Here is a 16,785-nt window from a genome sequence, read left to right on the forward strand (position 1 = left end):
TACTGTTTGACCTCAGACAAATGACTTAAATTCTTCATGTCAGTTTATTCATTTAAAAATTGGGGTAATAATAATAATAACAACAATAATAATAATGGCATTTATTAAGCACTTAATATGTGCAAAGCACTGTTCTAAGTGCTGGGCACTGTTCTAAGCGCTGGAATACATGGGTACAGCACTGGGCAGTATACATGCTCATCCCCTCTCAGGTTGCACCTGGAGAATTTCCAGTACTCTACCAGTCTCAACTATGGGAGGGAGAGTCAAGCAGAGGCAGATCCATTCCATTTCAAGCTTGGACAGTGGCTAGCAGTTGGAAGGCAATCTACTACAAATCAAAACTCACCTGTGCTGGACAGCAACGACATGGGAGAATGTTGAGGGAGGAGACTCGAGTTTACTGCGCGGAAGGAGGCAATGGTAAACCACCTTTGTATTTTTACCAAGAAAACTCTATGGCTATGCTACCAGAATTAATGCAGGTGGAGGCGGGGCGGTCTAGAAGAGATGTGTCCATGGTGTCGCTATGGGTCGGAGACGACTTAACGGCATAAGACAAGATAATGCTCACGCTCCCCTATAGACTGTGGGCCCAGTAGGAGATGGGGACTGATGATCTTGTATTTATCCAAGTGCTTAGTACAGTGATGGCACAAAATAACTGCTCAATTAATACCATTATTATTAGATTAATCCCCAATCTGGGATCAAAATGCATCATAAATTAAGTGATAATCCTCCATTTCTGGCAAGCTCTTTCACCCTACTCCTCCCCCCGCCCCCAGAGGATGATGCTTCTATTCTCAGGTAGTGTAGAATTGAAGGGGGTTTTTTCCCCATGAACGCCACGAGATATCTTTTCACCGTTCCTGAAAATGGGTGCAGAATGAGACTGAATAAGTCACTGACAACTCAAGCAAAAATAAACATGATAACATAATTACATTTAGGAAAAAAATTCGTTTATATTCATGGGCCTTCATACCTTTCTCCTTTCTCTGATAAGTGCTAGCTACTAGGCTTGATTCAGGGCTGTTCTTTGGACTTCGAAATATCTGCAAAATACAGGGCAACACATTTAATCAGTTTGACAGACAGCATTGTTACAAACCTGCAGTTCAAAGATGACAAATCAAAATTAAGAATCTAATATTGGTTTTAATTAGTTTTTTTGGCTACGACTCTCTCCCCTGCACATCATCAGTTGTTGAGGGTTCACAGAAATAGAGCTAAATCAAATCTAATTAATGAACAAGTAAGTGCTAGAGGGACTAAAGGGATACCAAGGTCACGAGACGGAACATGTTTATTGCAGTAAAAAAGCCATCCGGCTCTCAGACTACTGCTGTTGCTCCTGACATGTAAGCATTGATTAATATAGCAGAACTCATATTCTTTTGTTTCCCCTTTTAAAGAAGTGCATCTTATGCCATAACAATAGCGGATATTCTGATGTATTTCCTCAATAATTTAAGTTGCAGCTCCATTTCCGTGAATCACAACCAAGTAATTAATCTTTTACCTAAGAGACAGTACTGGTGATGTTAATAAAACACTGGGACAATAATACAATCATATAAGAGAAGGACAGGAAAGATCTGTGTTAGGGTATTATTAAAAGAGGATGTTTTGGCAGGCATGTAGAAAAATAGAAGCTTGATATCAGCGTGCTTAGTATCTCATTACTAGTTAATAGTAGCATACAGCAGACACTTAGGGTGCAAATTTGACTTGAGAAATATACTTATTCTTCAAGCACTACACAAATGAGATTTGAGAGAGGATCACAATTTTTCTATGCTCCCTTCCCCTTATATTCATTCTAACTCTATTTACGTGGAGTTAAAAAAAGTTCTATTATTAGGAGTCCATCTTTTTTTTCCCCCAAATACATATTATCCTCATGAATTATGTGTTGTGTTTTAGGTGTGTTCATTTTGACAATGTTGACTGGTTCAGCACGAAAAAGAAGTCCAGCAAACTCTTGTAAGTGTTGCAAAGATCTGGTCTTGTGGCTTTGTGACTTAGTATTTTCCATTTGTAGTTTTAGAAATGATGAGAAACTTCTGGGAATGGCATTACTCCAAAGGCATCTGAAAACACTGATTTAGATCTTCTTGTAGAGTTAGAGCTCCTGTTTTATTATTTAAAAATGTTCAGGCATTTAATCAATTGTTATGATTTGAGAAATAAGCAGCTATATTTGAAGACCATAGGAAAAATTCATAACTCCAGAAAACTAATAATCAAGAATTATTGTACACACAATATATCTACAAACACCACAGGGTGTGATTATGTTCTGCTGTGAAATGGAACCCAACTACAGTTTCTAACAGTAGACAGGAACATACATTTCATTGAAAGGCAAATTAGGTTTTCCATAGAATAAGCTTTTCTTTTACCTAGAAAAATAAATACAATTATGTGTAGACTATTTCTTTTGATGTGTGATTTTAAAAGGGGAACAAAATATTTTGTCCCCAGTTTTGTCATTGGCTCTTTCTTCCTCTACCAACTCCATCTCAAAATGTTCAAGGGCAAAGGTTATTAATGGTATATTTGAATAATTTTAAACCCAGTTACCTTTGTAGCTTATGAATAGCCTATGCAGTTGTGTAACTACTTAATCTTTAAAATTGCTCACTTCTTTAAAAATACTGTAAAAGGAATAAGAGAAATAAACAGAATCTACATATAGAAACTTAATATGTATATATATACATATTAAGTTGTTTCTATATGTAGATTCTGTTTATTTCACTTATTCCTTTTACAGTATTTATATATATATATATATGGATATATATGGATTTAGAGAAAGAGTACATAATAATAATGGTATTTATTAAACATTTACTGGGGACTAAGCTAATATACACATATATTGAAATATATAGTAATTATTCACTCTGTGTAACATTTTCCCACAGGTAATACTCATTTTTGGATATCGTGGGCCAATAAAATTATGACATTTCATATACTGCATTTTTCACAGGCTGTTTAAAAACTAGATAGTGTTATAGAATAGTTATACTATCATATAGAAAAGATTTCTAAGCAATCTTCAAATTGTATCACATCAATTGCTAATTGATAATCTTCCAAATCCCTTTCCAGTAAAGAGAAGTACAAAATCCTGTACCTTTAAAAAGTCAAAATCAAAGTTTAATAAATTTCAATTGCACATCCATGGCTGTCAAAGAACCATGGTATAACTGGAAAGACTGCAGGACATAGAGTGTTAATTTTTCAATAGAACTGTATCAGCCTTTAGTTTCTTTTCCTAATCAAGAACCATTACACCTGATTTCAGATTCAGTTCTGAACTCACCCATTATATATATAGTTTTTTATATATTTAGTGTTTATATGTATATAAACACTAAATATATAAAAAACTGATGTTTTTGTTAGCTTAAGTCACAGCTCATGCTAATGGAAAACACTCAGGTAGAAGTCAAAACTGACCATAGTCTACATATTAGAAGGCCTTTGCCAAAAATAAATATTCCAATTGTATGCTTCCTTCATTTCTCACATCCTTTTTCTTAAATTAATTATTTTTATGCTTTCTTTTCAACAACACATAATTACAAAATGCTTTCCAACAAAAACATTTGTATTTTTAAGTTTTCAATTATAAATCCCTATGGAAATTTATCCCCCTATTCACTGTCACAGATAAGTATTTCACCTATCTCACATCTATAAAATATCTTCAATTACTGTTTAAAATCAATAAAGCAATTCCCTATTATGGAAAGTCTTAGCAAAACTGCACCACAGGGAAATCACTAAAGAACCTGCGATGGGAATGTGGTTTTTCAAAGGTGATAAAATCTTTATTTAGACTGAAATGCTCCAATTTTGATTAGAGTATTAACTACTGATTCAGGTAAGATCTGTGTCTCATTGAAAACAAAATAACTGCTCTACCTGCAAATGAGTAGACTTCTCATTTTCCGAGATACCCGCAATTTTCTATCCTGGCTTGCTCTTTTCCTAGTTAATAGCCCATACACAAAGTTCACTGATCCTCTGAGCTGCAATTCATCGTCATTCTTTGTCAATTAGACCCAGATGGCAAAATTAAAGGCCCTTCACATCATACCAAACAGTAATTTTAGTTCATCAAAGATCCTTACCCCATACGGTTTTTTCACAATTAATATTTAAGTTCCTGTTGGGCAAATGCTTCATGAACAATGACATGTACTCTGCAGCCAGAGAATCCATCTTCTTGTCAGAGCTGATGGAGAAAAGAAAAGTAGGCTGAGGACATAGTAATTGCACAGTGCCTGAAAAGGTGGAAGGTGAGACAGTGCAGATGTGAGGGAAGATGAAAGAAGCTTTCACTCTCAAAGAATTTAGGAACAACGGTGAAGTGTAACTGAGCCCTGCTGCAAAATGATGAGTTCTGATCCTAAGGAAAGCTAAAGAAAAGAGAGAGAGAGCAGCTGATGTCTGAGTAGAACTTGGATGTAACAAAGAAAATTACATTGGCAGGAAACACAGTAATCCATCAGTGACATTTATTCAGTGCTTACTGGGTGCAGATCACTTTACAAGTACTTGGAAGACTACAGTACAGTAGAATAGGTAGAAGCAGTCCTTGCCTTCAGGGAGCTTACAGTCTGTTGAAGAATCATAGTAAGGGCCATTTAACTAATGGCCACTTCAGTCTATACTTCACCCTGCTGCCTGGATCATCTCTGTGCATGTTACTCCCCTCCTCAAAAATCTCCAGTGGCTGCCTGTCAACCTATGCATCAAGTAAAAACTTCTCATTCTCGACTTCAAGGCTGTCCATCACCTCATCCCTTGCTACCTCACCGCCCTTCTCTCCTTCTCCAGCCCAGCCTGCACCCTCTGCTCCTCTGCCACTGCTAACCTCCTCACTGTACCTCATTCTCGCCCGTCCCTCCGTCGACCCCCGGCGCACATCCTCCCCCTGGCCTGGAATACCCTCCCTCCACACATCCGCCAAGCTAGCTCTCTTCCTCCCTTCAAAGCCCTACTGAGAGCTCACCTCCTACAATAGGCTTTTCCAAACTGAACCCCCTTTCTCCTCTCCTCCTCCCCATACCCCTGCCCTACCTCCTTCCCCTCCCCACAGCACCTGTATATATGTTTGTACAGATTTAATACTCTATTTACTTTACTTGTACATATTTATTATTCTATTTATTTTGTTAATGATGTGCATTTTGCTTTATTTTTGTTTTGACAACTTGACACCTGTCCACATGTTTTGTTTTGTTGTCCGTCTCCCCCTTCTAGACTCTGAGCCCATTGTCGGGTCGGGACCGTCTCTATATGTTGCCAACTTGTACTTCCCAAGCACTTAGTACAGTGCTCTGCACACCGTAAGCGCTCAATAAATACGATTGAATGAATGAATTAATTAATTAATCCAAGAAATCTGGGATAATCCTGAATATCTATTTACTACATGAATGAACTGCCTTATGAAGCAAACCCTTCCAATCCAGTCTTTCCTCTCCAATGAGAGCACTAAGAGTGACTTGAAGCCACGAGAAGCAGTGCAGCTTAGTGGAAAGAGCACGGGCTTGGGAGTCAGAGGTGCTGGGTTCTAATCCCAGCTCTGCCACTTGTCAGCTGTGTGACGTTGGGCAAGTCATTTAACTTCTCTGTGCCTCAATTGCCTTATCTGTAAAATGAGGATTAAGACTGTGAATCCCATGTGGGACAACCTGATAACCTTGCATCTCCCCCAGTGCTAAGGGCAGTGTTTGGCACATAACAAATGCTATCATTATCATTAGTAATAGTATTAAAGGCCTGAGGGTAATCCAGGAAAAAGGAAGACTCACTATCAATCACAGATTTCCTTCATTCTCATAGTATGACAATCCTGGGGAGGTCAGATGTGAAACTCCTAGTCAACAGGCCAAGACTGTAATAATAATAATGGCATTTGTTAAGCACTGACTGTGTGCAAAGCACTGTTTTAAGCACTGGGGAGGATACAAAGTGATCAAGTTGTCCCACGTGGGGCTCACAGTCTCAATCCCCACTTTATAGTAATAATAATAATGACGGCATTTATTAAGCACTTACTAGGTGCAAAGCACTGTTCTAAGAGCTGGGGAGGTTACAAGGTGATCAGGTTGTCCCATGGGAGGCTCACAGTCTTAATCCCCATTTTATAATAATAATAATGATGATGGCATTTATTAAGTGCCTACTAGGTGCAAAGCACTGTTCTAAGAGCTGGGAAGGTTACAAGGTAATCAGGTTGTACCACGCGGGGCTCCCAGTCTTAATCCCCATTTTACAGATGAGGGAACTGAGGCCCAGATAAATTGAGTGACTTGCCCAAAGTCACACAGCTGACAATTGGCAGAGCCGGGGTTTGAACCCATGACCTCTGACTCCAAAGCCCGTGCTCTTTTCCACTGAGCCACATTGCTTCTTACAGATGAGGTAACTGAGGCACAGAGATGTTAAGTGACTTGCCCAAAGTCACACACCTAAGTTGTGGAGCGGAATTTGAACCAATGACCCGTGACTAATAACCCTCTTCCCGCTCCCCAAGGATTTCACCCACCTCTAAGCTCCCCAGTATGACTCTCTCCCAAGCTGGGGGACAGGGTTTCTCCAAGGTAATTTGCCAGAAGAGGTTCTCAAAATTGGGATTGATGAACTGCTTGTCATTTCCTTAGACCTGGGTTTTGCTGTCTTTTTTGAATATGCTTCGTATCTAGGCTTTGCAAATTGTCCTGAGATTGTCTCTTTCTCAGAAATGTTATCCAGGATCTTTGCAAGGTTCTGAGGAAGGAGTCGGTGATCGACCGTGGGCTGGAAATAAATGATGACAGCACCAGACCTCTCAGGGTCCACGGACTTGATTTGGCCTCTTTCTCAGCCAACAAAATTTCAGTTGATCAATCAATCAATCAATAGTCTTTACTGAGTGCTCGCTGTGTGTAGACCACTGTACTATAGCTCCTCAGGCATTTTGTACAGGGTGTCATTAGACTTCCAAAAGTCAAACGTGTTTCAAGTATTCTGTTAACACATTCCCAAATTCCAAATACAGATCAGCTGAATAACCAAATCAACAAGTTCTTGTTCTTTTTTTTTTTTTTTCTGGGAAGTCTTCCATCCCATGAAAATATTAGCTCGGTAAGCGCTTGCGGTTTGATAGGCAGATCTACCTTCCCAGTTATAGTAGCTCTGAGATGTCACCTCACTGCGTGCTGCTCACTCAGCCCCTGGCTTTGGGCCAGAAAAATCATTTCAGCCCACACCTTCACAAACTTCAGAATACTGGGGGGCTGCAGTCCCTCAGCTTCAAGGACTAGAAATGGTTGTCACAGCCAGAGACTGGATGCTGCAGATTATAAGGAACTTCACTTTCACTATGATCTCCTTCACCCTGCAGCGTGCCTTAATAATAATAATAATTATGATGGTTTTTGTTAAGCACTTACTATGTGCCTAGCACTGTTCTAAGCGCTGGGGGGATACAAGGTGATCAGGTTGTCCCACATGGGGCTCACAGTCTTAATCCCCATTTTGCAGATGAGGGAACTGAGGCCCAGAGAAGTTAAGTGATGTACCCAAAGCCACACAGCTGACAAGTGGAGGAGCCGGGATTTGAACCCATGACCTCTGACTCCAAAGCCCGGGCTCTTTCCACTGAGCCACGCTGCTTCTCTGAAAGCCCTGGTTTGGGAGTCGGAGGTCATGGGTTCTAATCCCACCTCCCTCACATGTCAGCTGTGTGACTTTGGGCAAGTCACAAGTTCTGTGCCTCAGTTCCTTCATCTGTAAAAAGGGGATTAATACTGTGAGCCCCACGTGGGACAACCTGATTACCTTGTATTTACCCTAGCACTTAGAACAGTGCTTGGCACATAGTAAGCGCTTACGAATACCAACGTTATTATTATCATTGCCCTCTCTCACAACATCCCTTTCCTCCCCTCTGGCGACCACCCCATACAACTATTCCCAAAAGTAAGTGTGGAATTTGTTAAAGCACTCTAAGTGCCGAGCAGTGTACTCCCAAGCGCTTAGTACAGTGCTCTGCACACAGTAAGTGCTCAATAAATACAATTGAATGAATGAATGAAGCGCTAGGGTAGATACAAAATAAGCAGGTCAGGCATGGTGCCACATGGGCTCAAAGTCCCACATGAGGCAGGGAGAACAGGTATTCATTTAATCTCCATTTACAGGTAAGGAAACCAGGATACAAAGACACTAAGTCTCTGTTTTGCTCAGGGTCACCCAGCAGGTAAGTGGCAGAGCTTGGATTTGAACCTGGGTCTTCTGACTTCAAGGCGCGTGCTCTTTCCACTGTCACATCATTTCGGGTACGGTCTCCCCAAGAGGGAATAATCTTAGGAATCTGTCCACGTCCATCCTCAGTTAGGCACAGACTGTCCTGGTATTCCTGTGAGCCCTGGGAAAGTCAGGGAAAGTCATGGGAAGCCCAGGGAAAGGACCTGCAATCGATCAGAGAAGTAACTGTAACAAAGGCATAGGCATCATTTTGCCATACCCAGGAAGAAATGCCCAAAGATGACCTTTCTTTCTGATTAAGGGCAGATTCCCAAGGATAATTTTTGTTTAAATGAATAATAATAATGATGGTATTTGATGAGCACTTCCTATGTGCTAAGCACTGTTCTAGGAACTGAGGTAAATAAAAGGTGATCAGGTTTGTTACAGTCTCTGTCCCACACGGGGCTCACATTCTTAATGATGCAACTGAGGCAGAGAGAAGTTAAGTGACTTGCCCAAGGTCACCCAGCAGACACGTGGTAGAGCTTGGATTAGAACCCAAGTCCTTTGGGCTCGCTGGCCCGTGCTGTACTTACTAGGCCATGCTGCTTGTCTAACACTGAAGACACAAATGCAGCTTTTATACACTTTCAGTTTGGATTCCAGAGTTCTTTGGAATTATCTACAGATAATTGTAGATTTGTCTGCAGTATTCTGAGTACGTATGAATTAGGTGGATCTTGTCTGAATGCCAGACCCCAATAGTAAAAGGGTAAAGGAAGCAGGAAATTTCCTAGAGTTCCACAATAGCTGACTTTTTCTGGTAGGGCCCTCTAGGACTTACAGGTCAGGGTGACCCTATTATTTTTAGTCATATACGAAGCATTTTAATCTAACATGCATCCTTTGTCATGGATTAGCAACACAGAAACATGCAGCTTTGTAACACCTTTGACTCCAATCCCCACTCAGTGTCAGACTGTTGTCAAGTCCTGCTGATTCTTCTTTTAAAATATTGCACAGATTTTCCCATTTCCACCCTTATAACCACTATCCTGGTACACACTCCCATTACTACCTGACTAGATAACTATCACATCTTCCCTCCTGACCCACCCACCCTAGGCTCTCCCCTCTTCAGTCTATCCTACATGTAGTGATGATTTTATCATTGTTGTAAAATACCAATTAGAGCATATCACCCTTCCTTAAAAAAAGGTTTCCCTTGGCTCACTTTTCTTCTCACATGAAAGAAAAACTCATAGACAACCATTTCAAAGATCTCCTTCAGCTGGCTCTATTATTGTGTTTTCTCCAGCTCATGTTTCTTTCTCCTTCCAAGCAAACCACCTAACAGACTCTCCCTCTCCCCTCTCCCACCCACTGTGCATGTCTTTCTCCTTGCTGAAATGTCCTCTCCCAGCAAATCTGCCAAATCACATCCATCTCCCCTGTTAAAGTCCAACTCAAAAGACTTCTCTTCCAGGATGGATTACCTGATTAATCTTCCCACCTTCCTAGTCATGTCACAGCTCAGCACTCACGCATCTACTCATCCATTTACTTGATCCTGATTTATTTATTCACTTGAGTCTATCATTATTACTTTCACTCTCACCCCTAGCCTATTCACCATTTTTTAAAAATCTGCTCTTACATCAGACTGTAAGATCCTTATGGGCAGAGAGCATGACCTTTTTTTTTTTTTTTTACTGTTTTCCTAAATGTGTGGAACAGTCCTTTGCAGACAAAAGGCCCTCAATCCAGTACTCTGCACATATAGTTGGTGTGCAGTACAGTGCACTATACAAAGTGGGTAATTTAGAGTTTGAGGGTGACGGGGCATGGTTAGGAGGTGCACTTCAGCTGGATGAAATGGGAAAACACTGTAAAACCATTTTGGTCTGGAGGGAGAAAGGGAGAAAGTTTAGACAGGGGTGGGAAGAGTGGAGTGGAACAAGAAAGTTGAGGAATACACAGAGCATGGGTGATTCATTCAATCGTATTTATTGAGCACTTACTGTGTGCAGACCACTGTACTAAGCGCTTGAAGCAACTGGTGGAGTCACCAGGGAAGGGCAGTTTGACTCATTGCAAGGAAGGAAAAAGTCAGCTATTGTGGAACTCTAGGAAATTTCCTGCTTCCTTTACTCCTTTACAACTGGATTCCGGCAGTCAGATAGGATCCACCTAATTCAGGAGACAGGCCAGTCACCTTTAACTGAAGTCCTTCCATCCTTATAACAAAACCCAACTTAATTGGTTAGCACAGATTGTCAGCAGCAGCACCGTGGTGCACAGTCAGAGAAAAGATGGCTGGGAACAGCCTCCATCCTGTCCTTTTACGCTCTTTGGCCACATGTCCCAGGAGACAGCACCCTCTTAATACAGGCCACTAATCACCTTAACACACATTTAACTTCTTGGATCTTTTCATTCATGGAATCACCAGAGTAGATGTCTAGACTGCCTGTGAGTACATTTTGAAAGTCAAAAAAGAGATTTTTTTTCTTTAAGGTTTGAGTTAATCTCAATAACGTCCCATACTGCTAGTTAGGGAATCTGTCCTCTAGGAAATTATCCCTTTTATAAAAGGGAATTTGCCATAGAGCAGAAAAAGAGATTTAGCTTTTCATAACATTTCTTATTATAGTAACATCAACTTCTGATGAAAGAAAACTGACAGCTTGTGTATGTGTACGTGTGTAATGATGACAATATTAATAATAACAACAGCAATAATAATATTTGTTAAGCACTTATTATGTGCCAAGCACAGTACTAAGCACTGGGTAGATACAAGAAATTCACATTCCCCCATGGGCCATACACAGTCTAAGGAGAATGGTGAACAGTTACTGAATCCCCATTTTGAAGAAGATGGAACTGAGGCAAGGAGAAGGTAAGTGACTTTCCCAAGACTACAAAGCTGAAAAGTGGCAGAGCTGGAATTCGAACACAGGTCCTCTGACCACCAAGCCAGAGGTCTTTCCATTAGGCCATGCTGTTTCTGCGGAATGTGTGTGTTTCTTTGTGAACACGTCGGTAGAAAAGCCGCGAACCATGGTGGAGGCTTTAAGAGTTTTCAAAGAAGCAGTACACTCTTCCAGAATCATTTGTCAGGTGAAATTTAGAAGTAAAAGTGTTCATTATTGCCCATGAACTCCATATACCTTCCAATCGTTATGTCACACACTTTCATACACCTTCCAATTGTTATGTCATACACTTTCAAGAAGACATTTTGATACAATTGAGAAGCAGCATGGCCTAGTGGGCAGAACAAGGGCTTGGGAGACAGAAGGACTGTGATCTAATTCTGGCTCCTCCACTTGTCTGCTGTGTGACCCTTGGTAAATCACTTCGCTTCTCTGTGCCTCAGTTACCTCACCTGTAAAATGGGGATAAAGACTGTGAGTCCCATGTGGGACAGGGACTATGTCCAACCCAATTTACTTATATCCACCCAGCACTTGGTACAGTGCCTGGCATGTAGTAAACTCTTAACAAATACCATAAATAACAGTAATCATAGTAGTTGTTGTCATTATTATTACCACATTGTAGAACTCTTTGCTTCCTGATGAAAAATATATCCTGAAAAACCTGGCAAGCTTGGAAATGATTATTCTTTTGATTATCTCATATCTTTGATTATGCTATGCTACGTCTTCCCATCTAGACTATAAGCGCCTCCGTTATATTGTAATCTCCTGAGAGCTAGTGCAACGCTCTGCACGCAGTAAGCACTCAATAAATTCGACTAATTGGTTTCTATTTTAGTGGTGTCAATGTCGTGCCTATAGAATATAGTTTTAAAAGAGGTTGGCTACAATCCCCAGCCAATCACCCACTAAGCAGCCGGATCACGTTATTTTAAGTTTAAAGTTCATAGTCAACCGACAATCACAACAGGGTCCCAAGCTCTGTAATGAAGCCAACTGTTTTCCCAGTATGGGGACAATATAAGATTTATTTCCAGGAAAATAGGGAAAAACCAAAACACCTTAGTCTCCTGACTCTCAGTATGGAAGATGTCCAAATATGCAATATGATATTATAACTGCATGAAGAATCTCCTACTTCATAAAACTGAGCGAGAACAAGTGACGCTGACCTTAAGGTTGCCGGCTTTTATGTGTGGAGGAAAAGTCAACATAATTTCTCAAATAGAGAGCAGTCTTGGTCTGACCTATGATCCTTAGGGTCAACTATAAGCACCCTTCACTTCTGGAGGTTACTGAAAAAATTGTAGACAGATGGGTTCTCTTGTCTCCTCCTTAGACTAGATGGTAGCATTCAGGCCCTGCCCATGGTGAGGCCCTTTCAAAGAATGGAAGGATGAAATGCAATCAAACCTCCTTCTGAAAATGCTAGAAATCTGACCTGGAAACAATAATGCAGATTTTCAACTGTCAGTTCTCCTCTAGTCCCTGTACTGGGCTAGGAGATTATGAATCATTATAATAATAATAATAATAATAATAGTGGTATTTTGTTAAGCACTTACTATGTGCAAAGCACTGTTCTAAGCACTGGGGGGATACAAGGTGATCAGGTTGTCCTACGTGGGGCTCACAATCTTAATCCCCATTTTACAGATGAGGTAACTGAGGCGCAGATAAGTTAAGTGGCTTGTCCAAAGTTACACAGCTGACAGTTGACGGAGCCAGGATTTGAACCCATGACCTCTGACTCCGCAGCCCAGGCTCTTTCCACTGAGCCAATCTGCTTCTCATTATGAGCATGGGACCTCTCATTGTAGACTGTGAGCCCGCTGTTGAGTAGGGACCATCTCTATGTTACAAACTTGTACTTCCCAAGCACTTAGTACAGTGCTCTGCACACAGTAAGTGCTCAATAAATATGATTGAATGAATAAATGAAGGAAGGAAGGAATCAATACCTAGGCACAAAGAACATATAGTTTTAAATTAAATGAAATTCACCAAAGGAAACCAAATCAGAAAAACAGACCACGATGAAAGCTATACTCTTGGTATGCTTGAATCTCAGATTTCTTTTAGACTGTGAGCACACTGTTGGGTAGGGACTGTCTCTATATGTTGCCAATTTGTACTTCCCAAGCGCTTAGTACAGTGCTCTGCACACAGTAAGCGCTCAATAAATACGATTGATGATGATGATTTCTTTGGAGTTGACTCACAGTCTTTGGACAGTGTGACTGTCTTTGAGTAAATGTGGTTGACCGGTAGTGAGATCAAACCAAATCTTACTTACTGTAAACACACATACACACACACACACTCTCAGACACAAACTGCTATCTGGTTCCAAGAAACACAACATAAGAAACAACTTAGAAATAGCTGAGTCAATGGTAAATCAGGGGCTCTGCTGACAAGATCCTTGCATTTTCTTGAGGCTTTCAAAAGCATATTTTTGGAATCTCTGCTGGAACTCAGTCAGAGTTTCCCACCCTCCCTGCCCATCTCCATCTACCTTGAGGCTGTTGGGTCATACTGGGTCACAGAAGTGGACCAGTTCTGGGACCAGTTTTTGGAAGAAAAATGTATATATTAGTCCACAATTATTCTTGCAAGTATGTGTGTGTTTGTGAGCATAAGGTTGTAAAACCTCAACAAACACTAGAAAAAAATGAAAATGTCTATTTGTTATTTTTGGTGAGGTTGAATCTGTTTTGTGTTTGTGTTTCTGCTTTTTTTAAAAGCTGATTGAGATTAAACTGCAGTCAACCACACCAACCTTGGTTGACTAGTTTCAAAAGGAATCAAACTTACAATATAGTTTTGATGTGCCCTTAGGATTCTACCATCACATTTTAGTAGAAATTCTAGGTTTACGCATTTAAAAAAAATTCATTCATTCAATCGTATTTATTGAGCGCTTATTGTGTGCAGAGCACTGTACTAAGCACTTGGGAAGTGCAAGTCGGCAACATATAGAGGTGGTCCCTACCCAACAACGGGCTCACAGTCTATGAAACAACTGCTTGAATACATGCCCAAATCCTCCAGCATGAAAGGTGATTCTTGAACCATTTTAAGTAGTAATAATATTTCATAGATTCACAAATTTGAAGATCAAAACCTAGAGTCCAAGCAGGTGAAGGACTAAAGTCATTAAGGATGAGTGATGTATACTTTTTTCTTGAAGACTGTTAAAGATAGAGGCCCCACAATCTCCTTAGAGCCATTCTAGCATGTTGTGACCACAGTAATCAAGTTCTTTTATGTCCAAAAAGAATATTTCCTGCATTAAAATCCACTGATGTCTTCAGTCATTTCTATAAAACCCTCTATGCGGTAATCTGAAAAAAAGTTTTTACTACAAACATTTCCTCATGTTCAGATATCTATGCACAATTTAGTCAACATCCTCGTTTATATATTCATTTATAGAATACGGTCCCAAGTCGTTAATTAGAAACTGGTGTCAGTTCACTTTAGAAAGGCATTAATTAAGCTGTGATACAGAGATTCGCAAAAATAAAAATGCAAATGCAAAAATATTTCCCCTATATATATTTGGCCAACTGCCTTCCTGTTGTACCGATGATTTTCACAGGCCTGACATGTAACCGTGCATATTTTAACATAAAATAGCTTGTCTGTAACTCTGACATGCTGTGTATTTATTCTTGTGTGAAGTAAAACCTGTTTTATGGATGATTATATCAATTTTTTCAAACCTAGTGTTTCTTTTTAAGTGTAAGGTTTATTTTCACACTTCTGATTGCCAGAGAACAGGAAAGAAAAAGCTGCACATCAGACATTCAAATCCAGACATTATGCAATCATGATGACAAGGATTAATAAAGATTAATTTAGCTCCCACTTACAAAGCCTTGGCGATTCAACAGTGAGATTGTTGAATTATAAGAGGAAGAATAATTATCATTTGCTTTCAAAGTGTGCCTTTTTGAGTTGTATAGCACAGTTCTATCTGTGTTTTACTGGTTTTATTCAGCTAAATTATCCTCTAAAATGTGGCTTAGTAGTAAATGCAGAGGTCAGAAAATTTCTATCTTCCCTTAAGCATCCATTTCTTTTTCTGCATTCGAGTAATCAAGAGATCTACTCTATGGTATAGAACTAATTCACTCTATGGCATTATAAATGACTTAGGACTCACTGACCGCATTTTCTAATGATCCTTGTGGATTATAACACTAATAGTGTTTTGATGAATTTATCAAAAGGGATGCAAAACTGTAAGTAAATTACAACTTTAGAAACATATCAAATTGTTAGATTTAAGAAAAAAAACATTTAAGATACCCACATTAATCGGGTATTACAATCTAGAGTTCTCCAAAAGGGCCAGGAACATTGAAAAAATCTTCAATCCCATCTAACTGATTCCACTAACAACTAGCCAATGACTGGCAACACAAACATATGCCCACAAACACAACATATGCACACAAACACACAAGCGTGGATAATGTGCTACTTGTTCTCTTCCAGCTGGATTTTTTACCTTACCAACAGGGTGTTGACTATGAAATGTGAAACTGATGATATGATCCCAATTACTTCAGGCCACTGGATTCTTGTATACATTTGGTCCTCCATCCGATTAGGAGACCGAGAATAATTCAAAGAGGTCTCAACAATGGGATGTGGTGGCTGACACGTGGAACGTAACAGTCCATATCGTCTCTTTTTGAAGGCAGCATGGCCAGGAGGAAAGGACCAGAACTGGGAGTAAGGAGTTCCGGGTTCCATGGGTCGGCCACATTTCTGCTCTGTGACCTCGGGCCTCAGTTTCTTCATCTGCAAAATGGGCCTGCAATAGATTATTAGCCCTTTGAGTGGCAGGGACTTGGTGCAATCTAATAATATTGTATTATTACTATTAATACATATTATAATTTACATACAATTATAATTTACTTACAGTTTTGCATCCCTTTTGATAAATTAATCAACACACTATTAGTGTTATAATCCACAAGGATCATTAGAAAATGTGGTCAGTAAGTCCTAAGTCATTTATAATGCCATGGAGTGAATTAGTTCTATACCATAGAGTAGATCTCTTGATTACTTGAATGCAGAAAAAGAAATGGATGCTTAAGGGAAGATAGAAATTTTCTGACCTCTGAATTTACTACTAAGCCTATACTTAGAAGGATAATTTAGCTGAATAAAACCGGTAAAATATTGAATTATTATTGCATTAATATTTTCCTCAGGGATTAGCAGATGGTAAGCATGCTATAAATTCTATGATTATTCTGTATAGGCCAGCTTCACTCTATCTCAATTTCTTTGCAGTATTACAGTGGATGTGGACGTTGGGCATTCCTGGGGCCAAAGACCTTAACCAGACCACTCGTGTTCCTCCTCAAATGAAGCCGAGACTTGGGCTCACATTTCTTATAAGAACAAGTCTTTTCCAGCAGTGGGGCAACATTATTATAATCTCAATCATCAGAGGATTGTCAACAGGAGACTGCAAATCACCTTGCTATTTTCTAACTTCTTAGAGGGTAGAGCGAAAACAAATGGACAAAAGTTTTGAGGATTCACT

At 39.8% G+C, this 16,785-nt stretch overlaps 1 long non-coding RNA gene and 1 other non-coding gene across 2 annotated transcripts; one reads left to right on the forward strand and one right to left on the reverse strand.

The window, feature by feature from the left end:
- The first annotated feature begins 202 nt into the window (after positions 1-202).
- Positions 203-339, forward strand: LOC119939846. Its single transcript, XR_005454808.1, has one exon. It is a non-coding gene; the product is annotated as a small nucleolar RNA SNORA7 (small nucleolar RNA).
- A 635-nt stretch (positions 340-974) lies between these two features.
- On the reverse strand, positions 975-15,801 carry LOC119939152. Its single transcript, XR_005454649.1, has 3 exons — positions 15,735-15,801; positions 4,155-4,258; positions 975-1,058 (listed from the first exon to the last, which is right to left on the reverse strand). It is a non-coding gene; the product is annotated as an uncharacterized LOC119939152 (long non-coding RNA).
- Between the last annotated feature and the right edge of the window lie 984 nt (positions 15,802-16,785).

This window comes from Tachyglossus aculeatus, chromosome 17 (genome assembly GCF_015852505.1).
Source record: "Tachyglossus aculeatus isolate mTacAcu1 chromosome 17, mTacAcu1.pri, whole genome shotgun sequence".
Lineage (NCBI taxonomy): Eukaryota > Metazoa > Chordata > Mammalia > Monotremata > Tachyglossidae > Tachyglossus > Tachyglossus aculeatus.